Source organism: Limanda limanda, chromosome 5, assembly GCF_963576545.1.
Source record: "Limanda limanda chromosome 5, fLimLim1.1, whole genome shotgun sequence".
NCBI lineage: Eukaryota > Metazoa > Chordata > Actinopteri > Pleuronectiformes > Pleuronectidae > Limanda > Limanda limanda.
The window spans coordinates 7,342,393-7,357,152 of NC_083640.1; the positions used below are offsets into that span (position 1 = coordinate 7,342,393).

Consider the following 14,760-nt stretch of genomic DNA (forward strand, 5'->3'; position numbering starts at 1 on the left):
GCAAGCTCCTGTTCCTTGCTGCTCGACTGTGACAAACACAAAGTGTCACTTGATTTCAGTTACGCAAAGGGCTCTGTTATGAAAGGCTGAACATGGCTCTGCTTTTAAGGAACAGAGGAGCTCTGTAAACATGGGCTCAGAGAGGCCACTGGGAAGGAAAACACTGCTCAAAGTCTCACAGCAACTAGACTCTGCCTTTGTGTCAAGAAGTCTAAACTGTGGCTTTCAATATTTTCAAGAAAATGGTGCTGTAGTGCTCATTTTTTGGTCTGCCAAACCTGGATAAACACAGCACACAAAGGGGAGTGCTGAAGTCCTTGAGTAGGTCAAAAAAGCTGGTGAAATACTAGATGAGGAAAAAGTCACGATATTGACACAGAATACAAATATGCTCGACAAAGGGCAGAAAAAAAGGAGGCCAGCGAGACAAAGAGAGGGTGAGATAAGCCATCCTGTGGACACATCTCTTTGATGACAGTCCAGTCCGCAGAGATTCCCCTGAGAAGGAGGAAAACAAATCTGAACTCAGTCACAAGATCTGCAGAGGACAAAAAACCTGAATCAAGATGAGAGGGCCAACACAATGAGCGAGCTTTGACATAAACTCTGAGGCGAATGGGGCCTTCCAGACGAGAGGCTCAACACATGCACTGGCACGGCTACAGACACCCACAGGCAAGTCACTGGCTCGCTGCCAACACTGCGAATGAACTCGGTCACCTCACGCTAGCGTGCTTTCCTTTCTCCCCTCTCTTTTGCTTTCGTCTTCTCCATAGAGTAGAGTGGGCCTCAGCCTTCAGAGGTGCAAGCCAACATTTCATCCTCTTATCCCCCACCCACCCCCGCCCTCCCTCTCCATTTTAGGAATGGCTATGGAAATACTAGCACGGAGAACACAGACGGCGTCCAGCCTGCCAAGGAGAGCAGGAGGCTGACTTCAAACAACAGTTTAATTCCACTGACATAAACAGTTAATCAGATCCCTGTCTGGTCTGACTTGGTAGGGATAATGAGAGAATCAACAGCTTGTAACATATTTTCTGATAAGAGCCTTAATAGCATGGCTTTGACCTTGATAGAACGCGTGTGATCAATCACTGTAACAGCAATAACGCACTGTAAACTGCATGTCCATAGAATATTTTGCCAGTATTAATACACTGGGAAAAAACACATTACAGAATTGAGCTGTCAAGGAAAAGACTCCTGCAATTACTATGACGGCCAAAAGAGATGGTGGCTACATTCAGAGGCATGGAGCTGTTGTGAGAAAGCAGATGAGTGCACTGTAATGGGCATAAAGCTTGGTCTGGGAACAACATCAGAAGTCTATAAAGCAGTGCCCTGGAGACTTTCTGCTCAGGGGAGGGGGGCTGCTGGGACTCTCAGCCTAGGAATGTGGCACCCTGTCAGGTCTCATAAGGATTTATCTGCCTGGAGCCTCATTACCGAAGGGCCCCGGACAAGCAGGCTCTCGCTAGCTTACTCTTTCACTCACTCACCCTCAACACCGAAGTGCTCCCTAACACTATTCCTGCATGTAAGCACTCGCTTTCAAGCTGATTTTCAAATATTTACTTACAGTGTGGGTGGTCCAGTTCAAATTTTAAGATACACACACAGTCACTTGCTATTTGTACCCCAACATCTTGTAAAATTAATGTAACAACTTCACAATTTTAGATGGGAACCAGAGGCCTTTTTCGATCAATGTTTATTTAGTCTTTAAGCAGCCTTACTATGAATTCTTGAGGGAGCTTCTGCATTGGTTTCAACCCTCATCTCCAATAACGAATTGCTCTACTCTCACACTTAGCCTCCCTTCCTATCCACCCAAACTTCTTAACAACGAAACAAAGTTCTCGCACTTAATCCACTGAAGCTTCAGTATTGGGGCCCCATGAGCTTTTCGAGGGTCAGGGTGCAGAAACAAGTTCAATCCGCCTCAAGGCAGACACCATGGAAACACTTAAGCCTTTTCCAAGTGACCTCACTCATTTTTTTTTATCAAAACTATCAGTGGGGCTCCCTATAACACTGCTATTATCCAGGGTACCATGCAAAGCCAGTTAGTGAAGCCAGTTCCTGGGTTGCATTTTCCTTTAGACGGCGAATAATGTTTTTCTTGACTTTGTTCAGAAACTCAGTCTTAAGACTAATAATACACTCCTCTTGGTCTGTGTTAATAACAGCACTGTAATAACTTAACTAACCAAAACCGAGCTAAATGACTGAAGGATGACTGAGGATAACTGAAAGCTCCTTTAAAAACACTAGTAGTGTCCCAAACTCTATTGCAAAGCCCTTTCCACTGCCAACTAGCAATGCAAGATATTTTACTCTGGGTATATGCTTAACTTTAAACACAGCAGACAAGATGATCACAAGCTAATATATTGACTGCACCAAGAATGCAACAACACCATGTGATGTAACAAACCTCATCTTGCCGGTCAAACGTGATTTATTATTATCAGAGGAGTCTCTTGGAATCCAAACTGGTAAATTTCTCCAACCATTACAGAACAAATAAGCAAGACAGAGAATGGGTTCAGACAGGGAAGTAAATTCAAATGGTAGGTGACAAGAGATCGGCCATAAAAAGCAGCAGGTGATAGAATTATTGCCTTTGTGCGGCTCCTGAGAGGCAGGTGGCCTCATTGCTGTTGGTGCCAAACGGGGAAAAAACATCCAAACCCCCCAACTGATGTCATCATACCGCTCAACTTTCATACAGGAACTCTGCGGCCACAATAAAAAAACTAAATCAGCAACGGAAGATGCTGTGACAAAAGTGTGAACACGCATTTAACTTTGACACAGCTGGAATTTGTCTGACGGGAAGAGGTACAATCATCTCCCTTAACCACAGCATGTCTAAGCTTTCATTGTGAAACTGACAGAAAAACACTTTCCATCATGTTAACGACAGTAAAAACAATACAGGTGATTGTAAAAACTGAAAATGGAGGCTGCATTAAGAAGTGAACAATGGTAAAATAACCTTTGGCTGTAGCAGTGGCAGACATGGCTCCACATTTACAAACTTCAGAATCAAAACATATAGGCCCCCATATGTGTTTAAAATACTATTATCAATTAAAACTATGTAGAGCAGAAAAGAGCCCCTGGGGGGTGCTTTTAGAGCTGTTGCTTCATATACCAGTTAGACAATGAAATATGATCCGGATGTCGATATCAAGGAATGAATGAATGACAAAAAGCTGAATTAAATGCCAAAACACTACACAGTAATTTGTAATTCTGGATTTTTACAGTACAAAAACATTATCTCAACAGCAACTATTTAATCTCCCATTGCAGCAATTTTATGGTAAACAGCAGAAATTCACAGTTCACAGTACAAAGTGATCCCCCAGGGATGTGCACTTGCATGTCATGATGCATTGGAGCAAAAGAAGATTCCTTTTTTTCGCAGCATGATTCACGATTTTGTTAGCATAACCTAAATGCTTTGGATTTTATGAAATGGATTTAAAACTGATTCAATAACATTTCTTGTCATTTGCGGAAATGTGGCATTTACACATCACAGATGGTCGACAAAAGATGACAACATGAGACTGGACACGTTAGCTGTTAGCAGAGTTTAATGTGGGGCAGCTGCTCTGCAGCTACAAAGGACTGTGGTATAGCTGGGTAGAGGCCAAGAATATATTTATTATCAAACCAGGGTTCACTTAAAACAATATTGGCAATGATAGACCAAACTGCATCCTTTTGATATTAAGAATATACCAAAAAACTACATTAAAAAGTAAAGGTCACATGAATTTTGTATCATTACATATTTGTTATCATCACCATTAAACCAACCGAGAAAATATTGGCTACAGAATATATAGAATCATATATTTAATTTTTAGTCAGATTATATCCACCATCAGTAATTTCCCCACACACAGACTGTGTAAGTGTGTGTCTGACATTAAGGAGACAAACAGTGGAGAAGGAGACAGATGAACAGGGCCAGTCCCTCCAGATGTGGCCGTCCAGCTGTATCCATGCTGGACAACGGAGCAACTATTGGATTTCCTGCCTGTTCCCTTGCTGCCGGCCGCCTCAGCGACACTGTGTGAAATTACTTAAGGCTCTACCCTCCCCCTCCCTGCTGGCCGGCATGGAACCGGGGCTTTCACACACACTGCCTCAGCCAACTTCGACTCCCTGTAACCATGGAGGCACAGGCACTCCACCAGAACACACTGAGGGATACAGAACCTACTCTCTCTGTTCACACAAACATGTCAACACCACGGAGACACACGTTACATCATTACTCTGAACGATTAATTTTAACAATCAGTAGTTGCTTTTATAACTTCAATTAAAGTTCACCAATATTGAGGTAATGATGTATCCCAACTTCAGGACCGTGGGGCCTCATTTATAATTGTTGTGTACACATCTATCAGACCTCATTTTGTGTATATACGCCACTTCTCACGCAAATGTCGACGAGAGAATGTGCACACTTTTACGCAAACTCTAACCCATGCTTACGTACATTATGGAGACGGGAAAATGTTGCTGCATACGTGAGAAGGTGAATTGAATCTTATATTAATGGCATCACTGCAGTGACCACCAGACAATCTGTCTTTCTTCACCGCCACCTCCCTAACAAACACCTCGATGGGAGCGATAGAAAGAGAAAGTTGTGCTTCTTCTTTTAAACGCTTGATGCCATGATTCATCATAAACACTGATTGGTCAGCAGGATAATTTAACAATCATCATGAGCTTTAAAAGGGAGGGCGGACTTTGAGGCAGGTTCACGTACACACGTTTAGAGGTGGAGGTGATTTATAAAGGGAATATTGCCTACAAGTGTGTCACCATTATATAAATCTGAATAATTCTTTGCGAAAGCCATTTTCGGCCTTCGAGCATACGTACACTTTTAGTATAAATCCTACGCACAGTTTTATAAATGACGCCCCAGGTCTCTACCTATGAATGATTCCTCTGGGAGACACCCACATACACATTTATCAAACCACACAGTAAAGCACAGAACAGTGCTTGTGTATTTTTTTCTTAGGACTTAAGGAAACCACACAGACATAGGCCAAGGCAAACGTTCAAATGCATTGGGTTCCCCAAAGTACTGTTAGAATTTGCACATGAATACACCATAATAGTCAACCATCAGCTGTCAATTCATGTATGTATTTTCAACCAAACTAGAATTACCGCGGATGTATGCCTCGACCAACCAGAACAGTCTCCACGTACATATTTCTACATACCTTTTTTCCATATAAAAGTCATTGTAACCATTACCTTTGACAACTGAAACACCTTGACCTTTGACCTCCAGTCACCAAAATCTAATCCTTTGGCATCACCCTACAAGCTAGTTCCCTCAAGACTGGTTCTAACCAGGTCCTCAACTGTGTCCACATACACGGACCCTCTGACATCAGATTTAATCCTCTTCTGTGCTGAGAATCGTGTCATATGTTATTCTGAAATCCACTATTTTGCACATTTATTTTTGTTACTTTAGCTAAATGGTGATACCCAGCCCTTTTCTGGGCTGATCAGGGCTGGGTATCACCACTGATTTCCCAAATCGATTTGATTATGATTCACAAGGTTTCAAATTGATTCAATATCGGTTCAGTTAGGGATATGTCAGTCTACAATACCAATTTTGCTTGGATATGAAAGAAACAAAAAAAAACTAAAGCTGTAAACTGTGCAAGGAAACCTAACTTGGTGCATTATTGAAAATATTATGATAAGCCAGTCAGGACACCCTTTCAAAGAGCAATGAACTCTCAATTCTTAAAAATATTCAGTCTGACATTTGAATTATATTAAAATTATTAGAACATCCTCAATATATCCCACTCACACAACCAAAACAAGAAATATAATCAACTTTCTGGCTCTGTGAACAAGAATTGCTTTTGAATAAATATTAAACATTTGGCACATGGTAAATGTAACTAGCTCTGTAAACAGGGCGGGACTGTTTTGATTTAGATGACAAACTTACGATCGTGTATTTAGTAATTAATCAATGGTGTCGGATCATGAATGAGTCCTGCCTGTTCGCGTCATGTCTCATGTTGTACTGGGCGCACCCAAAATGTTGATGACTCATTTTTCATGATGTTTAAATGCAGCCCCATAAACTCTGGAGCTAATCAAACACATGTACTAATCAGGTCCTAATAACTTGTGATGCGTGTTGGTGTTTATTAGTGCAGGTCAGCAGGAGTGTGGAGGGAAGAAAATCTCCCATCAGTAGCAGATGCTTCAACTACTGTATGTACTGACACTGTTATGTCTTAAATGATCACTCTGAGCAGAGAGAGAACAGATACTGATATCCTGCTTGCCAATTCATCTGCATTGTTTGTGGTGGCAGCACACCAGCCTGATACCTGCAGACCTCTGTAGATGTAGAATCCACATTTTTCCGTTTACTTCTGTAGCCAGTAAGACCTTGGAGTGAGGGACATAGTCTCAGCAAACACAAACAGAGCTCAGATTATAATTCTGTCCATCTCGTACTATTAGCTATGGGATAGCCAGCGTCAGCTTATCTTTTTGTGCACATTGTAGGAACTTTGCATTTTCCCTGACTAATCTACTAACAACACGTACAAAAAAGTCAACGCAGACAGTGTAGACTGACCATGGCATTTAAAGAATCAATATTTTAAGTTTTAACTAATTAACCCGAAAATATTTGTGTATCTAACTCTAATAGTTAGATGCTACACTCTAATGAATTAGAGATGTTAAGCCTATTTTTGTAGAAAGCATTCAATTTAAACCTTCGTGCTGGAATGAAGCACAAATCAAATTGAGTCTGAAACGATCTAATAATTATTCAGGCATCCAACAACACATTAGCTCCGCCTGGTTGGCTATTGTTTTAATTTCATTTCATTCACATCACATCACTGATAATAGTTGCCCCCAAAAATGTCAGAAAGTATACATGACTAAGGAATAATAGATCACTGATCAAGTAATGAAAGCTACAAAAATGTGTTAATTATTAATGCACACATTTATTCTCAGTAGATCCACATAGATGGCACTTCACAAAACAGCCCTCGTTTCAGGACAGTGTGACAACATCGCTGTGATGTAAGAGGTGTTGCCTTACGAATCCTTCTTTATTCTCAGCTGGCTCTGCTCTTTAAGTCCACCTGACATTCAGCTCTCCATCATGAGAAGGAGGACATAAAACTGAGCAGTACACTTGTCTGCCGAGCTGACCTACTTCCTCCTCACAGCTACTTAATTATTCACAAGCTTTGAAATGTGCTTCTGTATGGCAGCATGCAACCCGAGAGCCTCTGTTTGCCCCTCATGACAGCAGCCTCACAGAGCTTCCATTAATGCATGAGGGTTCAAGCGTGTGTGTGTGTGACTGTGCGTGTGTATGTGTGTGCACTGCCAAATACTAATGGCCATACATGCCTGGGTTATTTACAGACAACATGACAAACAAAACATCCCACATAGATATGATACACAAGGTTTTGAATTATAGACAAAAGAAAACGTTCAGTGGAGGAAACATCTGAAAACACTGAGAATACATCTGAGCAGCATCTCCGTGTTTTGATGTATTCAAAGGACTAATTTGTTCAAAACTGCGCTGTCATGGATCCAGAGCACATGTCAAGGCAGGAGTTCAATCCTCCCACATACGCACAACATAACCTGTAATTACTTTCTACGTAGGCCTTCATACCTTTCACTGACACATATCCCTCCATTCGTATTTTCACAGTTAGATCATCGAGCCCGAGGTGTGTGCCCTTGGCGGCCCAACATGCTTTCCAGAATCTAACAAAAACTAACTGTGCTAAACACACATTCCTCACACAAAACAGGGCTAATATGAGAAAATAAAATTCCACCAGTGGTCATCTGATATGGCTTCTTCAATAGCCTGGGCTCAGTTGATATTCAGAGCAGGGCAGCTGATTGCTGATATATAAAGCCAGTATTATGTTGTTGTTTTTTACAGATGAAAATCAATTTGATACTAATGTATTATTCACTTGGGCACAGAGAAAAACTGAAAACACAAAAAAGTAAATGTGTGCAGATGTGTGCGCAGTGCTGGCCTCGTGAGCGCCGACATCAGCCAATGCCGACGGTCTCAAACTGCCAGATTTCCCTAAATGCTGCCCACAGCTCTAGCCTACACACAAACAAGAGCAATGTCCTGTAACATGCTGTCATCTGTGTTGCGTAATGGAGTCAAGTGAATCACTTACCACAGAGCCATTTTTTAATCTCTGCTAATCCGCTGTTTGCCTCTCGTTAAGTATTTTTAAATATGGGTGACTCTTTAACAGCAACTTCGAAAAAATAGAAAAAGCCTCAGAATAATTATTGTCTTTAAACATTTATTTTAGTCAATTCGAATAGTATGTCTAAAAACTGAAATATGAAGGACGAAATACAATCGTAGTTTTATAAATAAACATAAAAAAGTTAATTTGGTAGCTTAAATGCCTTATCAGTCCACTAATTTTAATCTACCAACAATTTTATACAGAATAAAATGCAGAAAATGTATTGGGGGTTATTCTAGAACCGTTTCATCACAAAGTTAGACTCCATTGTTTACAAAACTCTCCACACTGTTTGTAGCACATGTAGTACAGAACATGTCACAGCTGAGTCTAACAGGAAATCCAGTGTGCCCCAAAAATCATGCATCAGCCGTGCACTACATAAGATACTAACAAACTGAGAAAAAGACACAAACACACACGCACGTGGTTATTTGCATATACAGCAAGAAAGTGAACTCAGATCCAAAGCTGTCACTCAAATCACATGTGTTGATGCATTCTCATGCCAGATGTGAACCAACAACCTAAGATGCATGTAGGGCCTAAGTGTCTCCAAAGGTTCGCTAAAGTTCTAACACATATTCAACACAATACAAATGTTAACACAATGATGGCATTGAAAAATTCCTGTTTACATTATGGTTTGGTCAGGTCAGGTAAACAAGATATTCAAGTCATGTGGGAGGGAAGGACTCATGACAAAGTAAAGGCAAAAAGCACAGTATGGGCAATTTAAACCCATTGGAGCTAGTTAGGGATGAACTGGACAGAAGGTAAAATCAAAACTAAATGAGATATATTTGTGGGAACTTCACAATACAGCTGACACAACTTCACTGACACAATCAGGTCAACCAATCACAGGCAGTCCTTCAGTCTAATAGAGTAGTCTTGCTCTGAACGTTGCCTTTCAAATAAGGTTATGACATTACCTTTCATTTAGCTGATGCAGTTATTCAAAGCGACTTACAATAAGTGCATTCAACCATGGGGGTACAAACCCATAGCTTCAAACATCCACACTACACGTGCTACATGTAAGTGCAACAAAAGTTAATTTATCTGTTTGTTTTTAAATATGAACACCAGAGTAGACGATGGTTATTAGTCATCATCTTCTTAACCACATTGTAGTCAGAAGGGATCTGTCTTTAGCCTGCGGTGGAAGATATGTACACTTTCTGCTGTCCTGATGTTAATGATTGGACTGTCGGGTTACCACAGAGTTGTCGATGGTGATAGTATCAATATATTAGGTTATTATTATTAGTCTAATAGAATAGTCTAAATATTGCTAGAAACCCCAGGGCCACAAGACAAAGAAGTCACAGAGGATACAAATAAAAGAAGAGATATTATACTTTTAACATTTTAGACTTGTAGGTAGACTTGAGATAATTCAATTTAAGCATTAAACAATAAGTGACGCAAATGTTGATAAAATATTTGTCCTGAAATTAGAGCTCAAAGCATGCTCAACATTCATTGTTTAAGCATTCAATGTGCAAGCATTGCTCAAGCATTTAACTTTCCAATAAATAAATAAAAAACAGGCATCATTAAACAGCAATTAACCTGAGCAACAGGTTTTATATTGGTTTATTTAGATTTGAATTGGTAAAGCAAGTTACAGTGGGAGTTATATACGGAAGCCAACATCACCTCCCTCCTCCTGTTGACAACTACAACCTTACAACTACATCCTAAATATGAAAGTAGAAGGCTAACAAAGATGTGGGCGGGAAACATCAAAAGGCTACAAGCTAATGGCTACTTTTGAATGAGCCAACATGCCACAATTATGGTTTTTCCAATTGGACATTACTGAAAATAGAACTGCTCAACTTCATTCCCAACACAGCCACTTGAACTGAGGTGGCACTGTGTCCAGTCCACTGGCACTTTTGATTGTGAGTAATTTGAGGCTGCGCACTAGACCAGCTGTGCTTGATCATAATATTCTACCACACTGAGTCAAGCATAACATTCTCCACACACAAAACCTACCAGGTGCAGTCGACTAGTGAGCAAGAAATGCTAGCCAGCTGGGGTTACTCATTCAGTGAGAGGGAAACCGGATGGGAAGAGAGACTGCGCCTCAGAGGCAGTTTCACGGTGACTGCCTCATATTTCCCTCTTTGGTTTCTGCGTGTTAACTTAAGGGTTCATAAAGTGCACCGCAACATACCACAGTTGTGTCATATCCCTATAATCACTGTGTCATGTAGATATAAAATTTAGGCTCAATATGCAGCGTTAAATGCAATCGGCAGTTAAATCAGAATAGAGAAGTAACTGGATTTGCCTAAATTAAAAGGGCACTGATTCAAAGGAAATAATTTAGTGATGGACTTTAGGTGTGGGTGGTGGCTGTAGTCAGCTCTATCATCCATCATTCAGCATCTTGAATCAGGATGTCAGTGGCCCTGTACACACTTGGTATTAACATGTGTTTTTTTGATCTGATCTCAAGTGGACAGCACTAAATACAAGTGTGAACGCATGCAGATCATATATAGATCCGATCATGCAAGAACACATCCGCAGGTGGTCTGGGCCATATGTGTCCACATTTCTTTAATAGAGTGAGCACAAACACGTCCTGGGCCACATATGAAGGACCTTCTGCTCGGCTCACATCCTCTGACTCGCTGCTCTTCTCTTCATTGGTTTGTGACCACCTCCACAATATTTACACTGATCACCACATAATGATCACTACTACTAAAATCTTTCTTCACAGCCAGACTCTCCTGACTCTACCTCTCTTTCGCTCGCTCGCTCATGCCGACAGACACACACTATCGGACACACTTGTGTACTCAGACTTTCGTAAAAACAACATAACTTGGTCTTTGTGACCAGGAATGACGGACTTGTTTGTTTGTATAGGCTGAAAGGTCAAATCAGATCTGAGACCCGTCGTGAGATGCATGTGGGGCCACATTTCAATTCCGTGTTTGAAACGCACACTCAGAGCTGGCCACTTGTGATCAGATCACAAAATCCACGTGTTTAATACCAGGTGTGTAGGGGCATGTGTGTGAATGTTTGCTATAAAGCTTATACACAGATCAAGCAAGCAAATCAGTTAAGTGCGGCTGTGTATTGCCACTGATCTTTTAAAATGATTTAATTCAGATTTTCAAGGGCCAACTACTATTCGATTTCTGATTTGATATTGATTACACTAGGAATTTTTTTGTTATAATACCCATTTCTCATAATTAAAAGAGAGAAAGGTCTAATGGTGTAAATTGTACAAGGAGCCCTCTAAACTGGTGAATTATTAAAGTGTTTTAGTGATAAGAATTAGTGCCTAAGCAGTTACACAGGCATAATATGTATTTAACTCAACAATTAAAAGGTCTTTTCGTTCTTTCAAGTCATGTCAACAATAGGGAAAAGGTAAATAAATCCAATATATTATCCATGGATAAATATTTCCAGTGTATTATTAACAAAAACTTACTCAGATAAACATACACTTTTCTGTGGTGTTAGACAACATTACAAAAATTCTATGTGTATCAGAAGAGGGGGTACATTATATGAACAGGTTTACTAAGCTCTAGTGCTAATTATCATGAACAACCATCCCTGTTCATCTTCTCACAGATAGTTTGCGAGATAAGAACAGTCACATTGTAACACAACTGATAACGTCAATGAATGGAGTGTTTCATCAGCTCTACAAGATCAACAGATCATTTCACTTCATGTCATCGTCGAGGATGGCATCCAAAACAAACCCCCATTCATATAGCAGTGGTATATTCCAATGAAACAAAAACAGCCAAGCAGCTACATCAACATTCCTGTAGACTGTTTACAACATGTCTATACAGTGTTTAATACTTTTTCATAATTGTTATTACACAATAACAAAAATGGTCATACCTTTTGGACAATATAAACACAGGGTTGGTCCAGTAAACAGGGCTGGGTGGTAAATGGATTTTTATGGTATATCACAACATTTTCCAATGAGATAAAGGATGAGACAATACTGCTTTTATCAATACATCTTGATTTTGCATTGCATAGCCGCTGGCTTCCGCAAAGCCATGCCAGTGCCATCTCCCTCTCATATTATCCATGCAACCCCACCCCCACTCTCCCTCTGCATGCAAACACAACTTCACTTGCTCTTAAGATCTCCAAACGGTTGAGGGGGTCTCAACGCCTGGGAAGAAAACCCCATCTTTGGATTTTGTTTTGACCACATCTGTTTTAATGCTTTGACTTTCAGCAGAACATTTAGCCCACTCCATAGAAAAGATAGATGTGTCACCATTCAGAATAAAATATAATATGACTTTGGGTGCACATCGCATATATAAGTTTAAAAATATACATATTTTAAAATATTATTATGGTTGCTCAATTCACAATATGAATGATAATGAACCATACCTGCTAGAGATTAAGTTTAGGTGTTAATATATGACAGCTTTGATTTTGAAGGTCAAACTTAAATTCTCTGGAAATCTTGTGATTCATGATGATGCAACATGCGTTTCCTCATGCAACAATTCACTGTGAGGAATTATATTTTACAGACAATAAACTCAGCAAGAACTCTCCACTTTACAGTTTCATAACTAGGCTGCGTTTCATAATACAAGCATAAATTGAGCTAGCAGTGAATTGGTTTCCCTGAGGCACCTCACAGAGCACAGGATTATCTTTGTCCCCATTACCCTTTTGGATAGGGGGGGAGATATCTCATCCAAACGGCAAAGCTTAAAATGTACTAAGAGAGCACATAGCCAGCAATGTGCTCACTATAAGGCCTTGTCATACACACCAAGTGTTTTGAGGTATTAAGCCAAGTCATAGTGCCTGAATAACTTAAAATAATACCCATCACAAAATATCATATATGAAATAGACCATCAGTTGAACAAGCTTAGAGACAAATATTTTTTCAGATTTAAAGTAGGTCTTCCTTATTATTTGGTTTTACATTTCCGTATGTTTGACCACTAATTGCACAGAATTATGGTGTAGTTATGGTCCGAGGTGTCAGGGATGTTGCCACCACACTACAATTATATCCTTCCTGGGGGGCTGGAAAAAAAAAATTCAGAGACTGGCTTCTCAAAGCAAGGGTATGAAAAACCCAAACTACCTGTATGTCCGGATGCCAGCAGCAGAAGCTGATATCATATGTTTCCAAATTTTAAAGCAAACAAATCTTTCAACAAAGAAGCAGTTCCAGTGAAGTGCATGAGTATGTTGAACATTGTTTGACTGCTGACAAAGCTCAACGGGCACTCAGTCAAATGAGAAGTAAATGAGCACGAAGGTCATGTCAATGTTCCAGTCTATAAATTGTGACGAGCCAGACAAATCTCCACAAAATAAACAAAAAAGGATTCTAATCAAAAGTAATGTCCACCTAAGCAATACATTTTATGTAAACGGACAGAGGGTCAGAGCTTCTTAGTGTTTCTCCATCGCATACTCGTTAGTTACAGCACAAGATAAAAACGTATAAAATACAATTTTTCCAGAGTTCTGTGTTTTTATATTCACTCTAACTGTGGATGTTGGATTAAATACATATTACAACTGTGTATACACTGACGACACCGTCCCTCACAGGCACAAGTCACTTCAAATTCAGTCTCCCTTGTGTCCAGATACAGCGATGATAATGGTTATCTATGAAATGTTCTCACACTGATAAGTCAAACTCAGAAAGAATAATATACACTATGTTTATTATGGAAGTGGCTACACAGACAGGCCAGCTGACAAAACCCGACTTACACGCTGTACCACAACAACATGATGTTTACTTTGTGTGTCACTGGTCGTCTCGTTGTGGTCTGTTTTGTCTGCTGGCTTTATCAAGATGTCAACAACGTGTCTGTGAATTTGAGCCTCCTCTGAAAGTTTGACAACATTACGCTCAGTTGGCAAAGGAGACATCGGGATTTAGCAACACACTGTGCTACATTACACAAAATGTAAACCCACTCCAACAACTAGCCTATAAACCACGTTATAATAATAGAAATACTGAGATTGAGAGCCACATTCCAACTCGAACCCTTGTTATTCTGTCACAACAGCAACAACCCGTCACACCCGGCCATTTAACGCTAACTCACTTCATCGGGTCAGTGACTTGACAACAAGCTGGTTATACAACAGGAATACGCAAATCACAGCTTATCATCCGACTGACAACAAAGAGCCACCGACCAACGACAGCCTGGCTCTCGATGGAGCCCATCAAGTCTATGTGAAGTCAAAGCAATGTTAACGAACCGGGCGCTTTTGTGCATAGCTGAGTTAGCAGGCTAGCGAAGTTAGCCTGACGACACGGTCATTATTTACAGTGGGAAGTTGGCACTGTTAATTGATGGTGGGTATTGGTAGTGTT

General features: G+C 40.3%; 1 protein-coding gene across 4 annotated transcripts in view; it reads right to left on the reverse strand.

Annotated features, from left to right (window-relative positions):
- Window positions 1-14,760, reverse strand: part of ncor2 (nuclear receptor corepressor 2) — an 85,391-nt gene that overhangs the window by 69,976 nt on the left and 655 nt on the right. The window lies entirely within an intron of this gene.